Below are 9,259 nucleotides of genomic sequence, written 5' to 3'. Positions count from 1 at the left end.
TATTTATTTATGGCTGCCTTTGGTCTTCGTTCCTGCACGCGGGCTTTCTCTAGTTGTGGCGAGCGGGGGCTACTCTTCATTGCAGTACGCGGGCTTCTCACTGCGGTGACGTCTCTTGTTGCGGAGCACAGGCTCTAGAGTGCAGGCTTAGTAGTTGTGGTGCATGGGCTTAGTTGCTCCGTGGCATGTGGGATCTTCCCGGACCAGGGCTCGAACCCATGTCCCCTGCAATGGCAGGCGGATTCTTAACCACTACACCACCAGGGAAGTCCTTATCTGTCTTTATTCATACTTTATAACCCGTCTATTCCCAGAAGTGATCAGAGGCTGCTCACAGTGTTGAAACGCATTTAAAAGAGGAGATGAAAGGCATCAGCTGCCATATTGTGTTGACCACTTATAGCAATGCCATTCAGAATGATTCCCTCCTAAGCACTTCCAGGATCTGATGTCTTTCCAATTTCGCCTCTGAAAAATAACCTTGGATTAAATACAGTGTTGTACAGTTTCTCAAAGCATAGCCAAAGCTAGTCTCCTGATGATTATAAAATGTAATTAAAACAAAGTGCATCTTAAAAAACATTTCACAGGGGCAGGCCTCGTCAGTCTTGTCTTTGCCACTAAGTTCTGGGAGTTCTCTGTATGTCATTCCCTACCTGGTGGGATTTGAATGAAATCATCCAGGATCATCTTATATCTAGACTTTCTAATTTTTAGATTCGAAGCTCTATAGTGGTAAAGCACTGGGTTAATTCACTTCTGTGGGGAACTGATTCTGATATTCTTTATGCCAGAATAACACTCAATACTGTGTAGTTCATGAGGGCAAAAAGGTGATCATTTGTTTTTTCAGTAACATGGGTACTTCCATGGGTCAGGCCCTGGTGGGGTACCGAGCAAACCTAGATGATTGAAGGCCCTCAAAAATGTTCCCCAGTCTACTTGGGGAGACTGACTCACAGACATAAAATAACGGGCTGTTGTTTCATGATCCTGCATTGTGTGCCCCGTGGACATTTGAAACAACGCAAGTAACAATCTAAAATGGCCAGAAAGGGACACAGGCAGGAGGGAGGGAGTGCTTCTCAGCACTGGAACGGAAGCTCTGGTGGTTAGGTGATGACACGGTGAAGGGAGAGCTGTATATGTTCCAGGTTCCTTTTTTTTTTTCTTTTTTTATTCATCATCATTTCAGATAGAAATGTTTAAGGGAAACAGGAGGGAAGGGCTGCCAGGAACATAGCAATTTGGTTTACCGAGATCATTATATTTAGTACTTTAATGTCTAGCTTTTGAGGTGGGGGTGAGGGGTGTTGAATTTAAGAAAAAGTAAACAGTTCTTAATTATACCATACCACGGGACTTGGTGTGCTAGCTTCAAACAAAAATAATGCAGCCTTTTCACCATTACAGTAACATCAGTGATTAAACACAATCGATCGTCTGAGTCTGAGTGGTTATGACTGGGAGTTATTACCGTTAAATAATGCTAAGCCTTTGAGATGAGCAGTAAACTCCAAATGGAATTCATGGCCGATAATATCAGTGAGGCAGTCTATTGTGTAATGTCGTATTTATCACCTCCTTAGGAAGACAAATTATCTTTCCTGTTGGTATAATGTATTACATTCTTGAAATTCATATATCACCTGATGAATTTTATACAATACTGACACAATAAAATGTTCCTGGAATTCGACACGTTGAAAAACATTGTCTCCTTAAACAAAAGAACTTGCATAAATTATTTAAGGACGCCTAACTGAGGTCTTTTCCTTTTAGCTTTCACTGTCAAGGCCCTCAGTTGCAGTTGGTAGATCATCCCCAATACCTGAGGTCTATATTTCTCTTCTTTAAAAAAAATTCTTGTAGTTTAAATCTATTTGGGTAGGTTGGATGTGAAAGGGTTTAAATTGTAAGCTGTGTGATAAGGACTACACTTTTGCCCTGAGAACTGGTCAAGAGGGGACCTGTCCTGGATGCTGGTTTCAAGAGGGCTTCACTCTGGCTCTCCTCCAGCTGTGCCCCTCGCCACCAGGGACGGGTCCAAAGTGCCAAGGGGCTGTGCCTCTGTCCCCTTCTAGAACACAGTTTGTATCCCTGAGACATGAAATGTCCTGTCCAAACTGCTTAGTGCCCATTTCCAGGGCCCGTGGGGGTCTCCTCAGTTTATCATCCCACAGCCTGATGGATGACGGAAGATTCTGCCTGCGCTCGGGGGGCTGCTGGTGGTGTTGGTGGGGGGTGTGAGCAGAGAAAAGGGGGTGCCAAGATGTTTTTGCATGGAACTTCACAGAGTCTGTGAATTTTGCATTGGAGCGTGGCTTTCCAGGTGGGTAAGAGGTATATTTACAAGTTAGGAGGACAGAATGTACTTGATTTAACAGTTTGTAGCCTGATTTCCAGCTTTAAATGATATGTGGATGGACTTGCATTTGTACTCTTGTCCCACAATGTAGAAATGAGCTTGAGGAACTGTTTTATAATTTTTAAAAAATACGGATAGTGAGTACTCATTATGTTTGGAAGAATAATGACAAATATTATATTGTGTCAGACGAGCTCTTTTTAGAGTAAAAAACTTTCAAATGCATTACAGAACTGAAAATAATCTGTTGAAATGTCAAAATCTTACCTTAGTTCTCTTCCTCCATTTGTAGAAGATACCCTATTTAATGTGCACCCATCTTTTTTTTTTCCTTTCTACTGAGAATTCTATTGGCAGAAAGTTCTAGAGAACAGGGATATGTCTTCATTTGATAAAAACCAGTCTGGCTGCACCCGGAGAGCACTTGACATTAAGGAATCCAACGGTGAGTTATGGCAGAGGGGATGTGAACAAGACGCGTCAGCCACTATCTTGAAAGAAATGATTTCCCTCTTGTCCTTGATCATGTCTAGTAACTTCAGAAAAAGGCTCTGTTCTTTCTCCTCTCTAGTCCTTTCCTCTTCATCCGGCTGCAGAATCACATTCTGAATCTCGAGCTTCTGTCATCTCATTGGGATTTCAGTTGCATTCAACCTACAATGTTAAATGCCTTCTCCCTCTGGTGCCAGAGGTGAAAAGCTGTCCAGACCATGATCCCAGCCCTCAAGCAGCTCAGAGATGACAGGAAGCAGACAGGTGTACGTTCTTACCTGGCTGTTCTTACTACCAATGAGAACACAACCAACTAGGATTGGAGAACCGCAAGGGTCTGTGGTGAAGAGAAGAGACCAGAAAAGAGGGACATTGTTGTGGTTTTCATTTGCATTTCCTTAATGACTAATGAAGTTGAGCCCTTCTTCATATGTTTATTGGTCCCTTGGATGACCTCCTTTTGAAGTGTCTGTTCAAGTCTTTGGTCCACTTTTTTTCTTGAGTGATTTTTTTTTAATAAATTTATTTTATTTTTATTTATTTATTTTTGGCTGCATTGGGTCTCTGTTGCTGTGCCCGGGCTTTCTCTAGTTGTGGCGAGTGGGGGCTACTCTTCATTGCAGTGCGTGGGCTTCTCACTGCGGTGGCTTCTCGTTGCAGAGCATGGGCTCTAGGCATGCGGGCTTCAGTAGTTGTGGCACATGGGCTCAGTAGTTGTGGCTCACGGGCTCTAGAGTGCAGGCTCAGTAGTTGTGGTGCACGGGCTTAGTTCTTCCGTGGCATGTGGGATCTTCCCGGACCAGGGCTCGAACCCGTGTCCCCTGCATTGGCAGGTGGATTCTTAACCACTGCACCACCAGGGAAGTCCCCTGCCTTGCTTTCTGAAGCATTCACTCTTACAGCCTAGCGGCCCGTGGGAGCCTTAAACTGACACTCGCCCCTCATACAAGTGCATGCCCTAGATAACAGCCTGCAGAGACGCAAGCAAAGGGAAGTTCCTGATATGACTTCCCCAGCAGCCCTTGTGATTAACAGTCTCCCTGCCTCCCAGGGCCGGCCCCCTTGTGTGCCTCTTAGATAAGACCCCTGTGGAGCTCACCACAACCCTGCTCTTTTTGGTTTGAATTGATCAATCTGGCCTTACTCAGGAACCCCAAAGCACTCTACCCGAGGACCCTAAGAGAGGCACACACCCCAGTGCAGCCCCTCGAGGTGTGCTGTGTACTTCCTCTTGTGGGCTTTTGTTGAACCAGGATCACCCTCCGGCACGCTGTGCTGCAACTCACCGTTGTCAACAGAGTCAACAGCCTGCAACAGCCCCCTGGTCAGCGCCATGCCATACTGGTTAAATATTTTGAATGTCATCCTTGGTTTCAATACCTAAGTTTAATGTTTAGTTTTGTTAGTTCTTGAGTTTACCTTACTATTGATACATTGTAAAGAGATTCAGTGGTTTCTCTAAGCTAGTGGTTCTCAAAACGTGGTCCTCCGACCAATGGTATTAGCATCGCCTGGGAACTTGTTAGAAATGCAGATTTCCAACCATCCTAGACCTACTGGATCAGACACCCTAGGGACAGCCCAGCAGTCTGCATTTTAACCAGCCCTCTAGAAGGTTCTGGTGCCTGACCATTCACATTTGAGAATCGCTTCTCTATATGCCTCTTGCCTTCATAAACATCTGAGTAAGCCGTCCTTGAGCAGTTGGCTGTAATTAATCAAAGACGTTCAAACTTCTATAGGTTAGTAGTCTAACTGAGGGGTCAGAGTGGGTCTGATCAATTTGAGGATGTAGTATGTAAGCACTAGTTGGATGAATAGTTATTACATTTTAATAGAAGTGTTATGCAGTAGAGTGCTTTGGGGAAAATCTCATGGGTTTTGTAGCTGTTAATCATTTTTAAATTTTCTATATTTTATGATTTTTTGACATCGTGACTCCTTTCAGACCCAGGGAGGGACTGCCCCTCCAAGGGTTAGCTAATTCCTAAACATAGTGAATGACTTGCCTTCTACCATGCCTCTGAAATGCAAACCAACCAATCCCAAGTTCATGCCCCTACCTGCCTCCTTTTATCAGGCTTGTGCAGTATCTAGGGCACTGTCCCCCTGCCCTAATCACCCCAGGGCCGGGTACTGGACAACTAGAGCCCACTCCTATAGACCAGAGCCTGCTGAAATTATTCCAGTTCTAAACCTGCTCAGTTGCTTACCCTGCCTCGCCCATTTCTTCCCTTGAAAACCACAATAAAGGCTTTTGCTCAGACTTTCCCCTCACCCCTTCTGCCGTCTGACCAACCCTGATGCTTCCTCTTGCAGCCCTCTGTGACATGGCATACCACTTCCTCTTGAAAACGGTGAGTAACACTCTTCTTTTGAAGCCTGTCTCCATGTCCGTCATCTTATCATACGTGTTTAGAAAAAATCCCGGGTACCTCTTAAAACAGGAGCCAGATAGATTTGAGTTCCAGCTGGGCTCTTTCATTTACCCATCAGGTGACCCTGGGAATATTACTTATCTTCTGCCAGCTTCAGTGTCCTTATCTTTTTTTTTTTTTTTTTTTTGCGGTACGCGGGCCTCTCACTGTTGTGGCCTCTCCCGTTGTGGAGCACAGGCTCCGGACGCACAGGCTCAGCGGCCATGGTTCACGGGCCCAGCTGCTCCGCAGCGTGTGGGATCTTCCCGGACCGGGGCACGAACCCGTGTCCCCAGCATCGGCAGGCGGACTCTCAACCACTGCACCACCAGGGAAGCCCCAGTGTCCTTATCCTTAAAACCCGTGAAAAGATTCCTATATCATAGAACTGCCATAAGGACTGATGATAATATGCATAAAAAGAGGGCATACTGAAGAAATAGTAGCTGTATGGTCCAGGAGGTGAGAAAATCAGGGAATAAAAGTCCCCTTTAGGCTCAGAAGTAAACAAGTACAATTCATGGATAGATACCTTTCAAATTTATATATCTTTCCTAATGTTCAGTTACTAGCAGCAGGAAATCAGGAGGTATTTTATGTATTGCTATTTTTGTTCCCCAACTCAAAAAAAAAATTTTCCCCCATATTAAGTTATGGCTGCTGTTCCTGTTAAGGAAATAAAATGTGATAATTAATCTTTTTAACAAGAGAATTAGAGGAAGCATAGTTTATCATCGCTTTTCCTCAGCTCAAGTGTCTTTTTGATATGCTATACCTACCTCTGCTAATTACCTGAGAGAGATAAACAAATTTAGCAAGAAACATGGCACAGAGAAAAGAGGTTGGAATTTGAAACCCCTCAGGCCTTAAGACAAACACCTGCTATGTGACCTTGGGCAAATCACTTACTAGCTCCAAACTTGAGTTTCCTCATCTGCAAAAGGACACAGAACACCTAGCTAAGAAAGATGTTTAAAAAGATCAGATGTACTGTAAGTAATGAGTCCCTTTAGTGCAAGGCCTGGGACTTGAACCTTCCCTAATCTGATGGACCTGCCAACGAATAACAGAGCCCTGCCACAGCTCCCAGCTCTGAGTTTTCAGCATTTAGCTTCTCTCTCCCTCTTTTCCCTTCACTCCCTCCCTCCTCCTTCCAGGGGATGGATGAGTACATTTTTCAGGATTTGAATCATTTCCTTCCTTCTCACTGAAATTGTGGCCCACATGGGGTTTTACTGCCAGAAACAGAAGACCCCAAACATCCAAGTAATGACCAGATGCACTCATGTCTAGCATAGATTCATTTTCACTTGTCCTCCCGGCCACTGGAGTTGGGCTGAGATTGCAGGAATCACTTATCTCTGGATAAATAATCTCACCTGTGAGTCCTGCAGGAAGAGACGTAAATGCCCAGGCAAGTCCCCTCTTGGGGTGGGGTTTGGTCTATCTGGAAGTGTTCCTTTTATTCCTCAAGCTGTCCATTCTTGTTGGTCCTCCTTCTGGAAGTCTTCCCAACAAGTCTACCACCCAGAGATTTCTAGTTCTTTGGACATTTACTGACCTTTAGTGTTCTGTAACTAAGTTGCCAAGGCTTTTGGATGTTTTACTGCCCAAGCCCAGTTTCCCAGTCTGGAATCTCTGGCATGGCTTCTTCATCCTCCCTCACAGGCCTTGCACAGGACCATGCGCCTGAGAAAAGCTCAAGGAACTTCTGTTGATTCATTCATTGATTTCAGTTAAGGCTCCTGATAGCCCTGGAGCTTCTTAATTGAAACAGGTGGGTGCAGACCAGACTATTAACAGACTTACTTGCATAGTGACTTTTCATTTAACTCATTTTTACAGCTATTGAGAAATTATAAAAGTTTTTTGACAATGCCCACCCCTTTTTATACCAGAACAATGACTTTTCACTTCAAAACACACTAAGTAATACGCTGTAGTTTCGGTAGCACAGTTTCAGGCAAAGACACATCGACCAATTTCCTTGACGCAACAGCTTGTATTTAGAGAATATCAAATGGAACGATTTTGAGAAGCAGGTCAGGTGTGGATGACCATTTTGCTTTGTGTATGTGTGCCGTGTGGGTGGTCTGAAGAGGCGGCATCTTTCGTCGCTCATTAGTCCAGGGATTGGTACACTTTTCTGGAAAGGGCCAGAGAGTAAATATTCTAAGCTTCACATAATATCTGTGTCACAAAACTACTCAACTTTGACTTTGTAGCATGAAAGCAATCATAGATGATACATTAACAAATGGGCATGACTTTGTTCCAATAAAACTTTATTTACAAAAACAGGCAGTGGGCCACGTGCCCTAGTTTGCAGATCCCTGCTTTTGTCTCTTGTGAGCATTCATTCATTCTCTGTTCTTTGAACTTCTTTATTTTGCTCTAAAGGGTTTTTTCTGTGTCGCAACTTTATTTTTAAGTGCAGTTTGAGCACAAAATAATTGTCATCTCTGAAAAGGTTGAAAAATTAATGCAGAAAATGGCACAGAATGAGGAATGCACTTGATGGTGAATGATTCACCTGCACCCTTTCTTCTACTGATCCCCACCCACTCTCAAGTCTTCCTCAGTCCTTTGGTGAGTAAAACAAACCTTCATTACATTAGGTGAACATACTGTATTTTTGACATTTTGAAATAGACTTATTTTCATTGTTCAATTAATACATTTTTCTACCTGCATTTGCATATCTTTGTTTGGGATGGAATGCATCCTAATTTTCCTGTTACAACTAATGGAAGTATTTTTTGGTTTAATGGCTTTTCACTTAGCAGTTGAATGTTCAGGAATGAATTCACGAGGTTAAGTGACGGATAGGTGTGCTTCAGGGTAAGTCCCAATTGCCCTCATCTCTGGGGAAACTGCCAGTCCAAGGTTTCCAGCCGGCAACCCACGATCACCACTGCATGTCAGTCTGGACCTGGAAAGGTGTGAGGAGATTTGAAGAAGGAAGGAAAGAGGGAAGAAGTGGGTCCTGGTGTCATGCTTATGTGGTTGTCCTCTCCCCTGTGCACAGGGTATGGCAGTGTTTCCCCTTGCTATCTTTCCATTTCCTGCTTTTCCTGTGTCACCTGAGGCCAGTCCTTGGGCCTCAGTTTTCTTAGGAGCAAAACAGAGATAAAAATACCTTTGCTAGCAAGTATATAGGTTTATCATGAGGTTAAAATGGGATATGAAAGTGCTATACCCGTGTGAAGTATCATTATCATCTGAGCATTTAGAAAGAATTAGGAGGCTGAAAGACCCCCAGACACTAGCATCTGAGGTTCCTGAAGTTGCTTTTTAAGAGTAAGTGGCTGAGGCTAACTTGTGTAATTTTCATTGCTCCTATTTCTCCCTTCACTGTTGCGGACCATGAACTGTGGATGATGGGCTGCAGCACTGAACTTGATGGATGTGATTCCGGACCTCATGGAGGTCCTCACAGTCTAAGAAGTAGTATGGAGTCAAGTCCAAAAACTCTTGGGAGTATCCCATCCTAGAAGCCAAAGACCTGCTAGGATGTGTTATTGGAACAACAATAACAACATCCACAGCTAATGAGCACAAAATGTCTACAACATACCATGATGTCATAATTTGGACAAAGGCTTATTCTTTCTGGTTTGGGGGCAACATGAAATGAGCAGAAAGTAAGGTAGGGTGTGTTACAGGACTGTGAACGTGAGCCCGTGTTACATTGAACTCCTCGGTGTCTGCTGAGCCCTGGTGTGATGCCTCCCATGGCCAAAGGCAGAAGTTTTGCATGAGAATAGTGCTCTCCTGGTTTCTAGATGTAGCTGCATTCTCCAGCTCCACTCACACTGTCCTGTGACCTCCAGCAAAACAAAAACAGGTAGGTGGTAATTGTGCTGTGAATTAATGATATGTATATCATTGGATCATAAAATCGATATCATTTTAATAACACTGAAATATCAGATGCCCTGCCCCGTGAAGAAAGCAGATTTTTATAATTTAAATTGTTAGT

The sequence above is a fragment of the Mesoplodon densirostris genome, chromosome X (genome assembly GCF_025265405.1).
Source record: "Mesoplodon densirostris isolate mMesDen1 chromosome X, mMesDen1 primary haplotype, whole genome shotgun sequence".
NCBI classification, from domain to species: domain Eukaryota; kingdom Metazoa; phylum Chordata; class Mammalia; order Artiodactyla; family Ziphiidae; genus Mesoplodon; species Mesoplodon densirostris.
The sequence above is the reverse complement of the archived record's forward strand: the minus strand, read 5'-3'. Positions refer to the sequence as shown.